This window comes from Ursus americanus, chromosome 3 (assembly GCF_024610735.1).
Source record: "Ursus americanus isolate L20-20 chromosome 3, mUrsAme1.1.p, whole genome shotgun sequence".
In the NCBI taxonomy this organism is placed as follows: domain Eukaryota; kingdom Metazoa; phylum Chordata; class Mammalia; order Carnivora; family Ursidae; genus Ursus; species Ursus americanus.
This window is the reverse complement of record NC_142129.1, coordinates 23,090,490-23,092,688: the sequence shown is the minus strand read 5'-3', so window position 1 is coordinate 23,092,688 and position 2,199 is coordinate 23,090,490.

The window sequence follows — 2,199 nt, the reverse complement described above, 5'->3', positions numbered from 1 at the left end:
GACTTTGTGGCTTTTTACTTGTTAAATACCTCACAACACAACGAGGACAGAGCGGTTCCCCTTTAACCAGGTACCTCACATAAGGAGCTGGTTCCTAAATAGGATTGTTCACCCTGCAGATGACCTCAGAGACGAGGGGGGCTCCTTGTGCTGCCAGCTGGTCTGCACCTAGAAACCCCACCTCCAGGAGCTCACCTGAGCACAGGGAAATGGGATGAGCTGGGCACTCTGGGAGGGGGCTCAGATGACTTGCCCTCGGGCCCCTGCCCACACCCACCTGCGGTGGGAAGAGTGCCCTGAGAACATCTGCACGTGAGCCTTCATGGCTTAGTCCCTGTGACTCCTCGTGGGGTGCGCCCTCAGAGAGGACTTACTAGTGTGTAGGGTCCTGCGGTGAATGGGTGGCGCACTCAGGAGCTTTACCTTGAAGAGTGTTTAGTGAAGGGACTCCGCACACGGGCAGAGTCAGGAGAACCAGCAAGGAATAGTGAAGTCCCAGCAACAGTGTCTCCCATCCTCCACCCGAAGGGGAGAGGGGAGGAAGCGGGGCTAGAGGCCTGGAAAGGGACCCCAGACCCCCAGGGGGGTACAGACCTTGTCAGAGCCTGACACCCGCTCTTCCCACCTGCCAGTTTCCTGTTGGCACCTCTCATTGGCTAATCCCATCTGGGAGCCGGAGAGCAGAGATGCCCGGTGACATAAAGTCGGTCTGCTGGAATTGAGAGCAGGGCAAGGGTTGGAGAGTGGATCAAAGTGGCAACAAGCAGAGTGATGAGGATAACTTACCAGTGTCCTTGTTTACCTTCATTTCTGTGGAACCCCTTGTGATTGGTTGTTCCCTATGAATGTTTCCATAGGAGAGGCCCCGAGTGTATTCATAAACCACAGTGGGCAAAACAGCGCCATGACTGCTGGTTTCCTGGAACCCTTCTCTCTGCCTCTTTCTACCTGATGCCAAAAGGAGTTTGTTACATTCGCCCAAATATCCAAAGCCACACATACCTATAGAATGAGGCACTGTGGTGGGCACTGCTAAGCATTAAATGAATTCATTTCTTGCCTAGCCTTTTCCTAGGGGGCCTGGGGCCGGTGCTAAAATCGTGACCAGTCCCTATAAACAGGGCTGTGCCTAGGCAGATCAAGGGCAGTGCCACGCGTTCCTTTTGCCTCCCTTTAAATGGCTCCTCTTTGAAGATAGTCCTGATTTAGGGTGGCCTAGCCCCCTGTGGCCACAGACCAGCAACATGAGCTTTGTTAGCTTGTTAGAAAGGCAGACTCTCAGGCCCCACCTCAGAGCTACTGACAGGATCTGCATTTTAACCAGATCCCCAGTTGACTAGTACGCGCAGTAAAATTAGGAACTGCGCTCAGTTCCATTAGATGGTGTGTCTCAGTTGTAACCTAAATTGGAGAAATTCCTTCACAACCACCTGATACCACTGGCCCCTTGCTGTTAAGTGTAGTGAGACCCTGGTTTTGTTTTTATCCGCTTTACTCCAGCCACCAGTTGGCTGGAGACCATGTGTGGTGGAAAGGACTGGAAGATTACCTACCAGAGAGGATCAGTGATTTAACTTGTAATTAGAAGCCAAGATGGAGGTCATGGTCTGGTAGGCAGTCAGCCTCCAGTTGGGACTTTATCTGTTCCTTCCAAGGCTTGAGCCTAGAGCCTGCGCAATGGCAGGAAAGTGGTCCTGCTTTTCCCCAGCCTTTTTGCTTAGAATACAGAACTCCTCCCGTCAGGACACTTGCCCCTGTTGGCTCATTTTAGAAAGCCACCCTCTTCCTCACTGGATGCTTTGTGCCTCCTGGTCTTGTTGCTACACTGTTGCCAGAGTAAAGAGGTCTTTCTTCACATGTTATCTCCTCTCATCTTCACACAGTTCAAACAAAACAAAAAACCTATGAGGGTAATATTAACCCCATCTTACAGATGAGAAAACCAAAGCCCCAAAGCATTATATGACCTGCCTAAGGTTGCAAGAGCCAGAAGTGAAGAGGCTGGAGTTCAGCCTCTGGCTCTTTCCAGCCTACCACAGTGTCCCTGGCACCTAAGTCAGGGCCACTGTCAGTACCCCTGATTGATCAAAGTGCCAACTGTCAGCCTGGCCAAACCAGTATCAGCCCAGGTGACTAGGGAAATGCCCCTGGCTCCAGAAAAACAAGGTTTCTTTTTTTTTTTTTCTTCAAGATTTTATT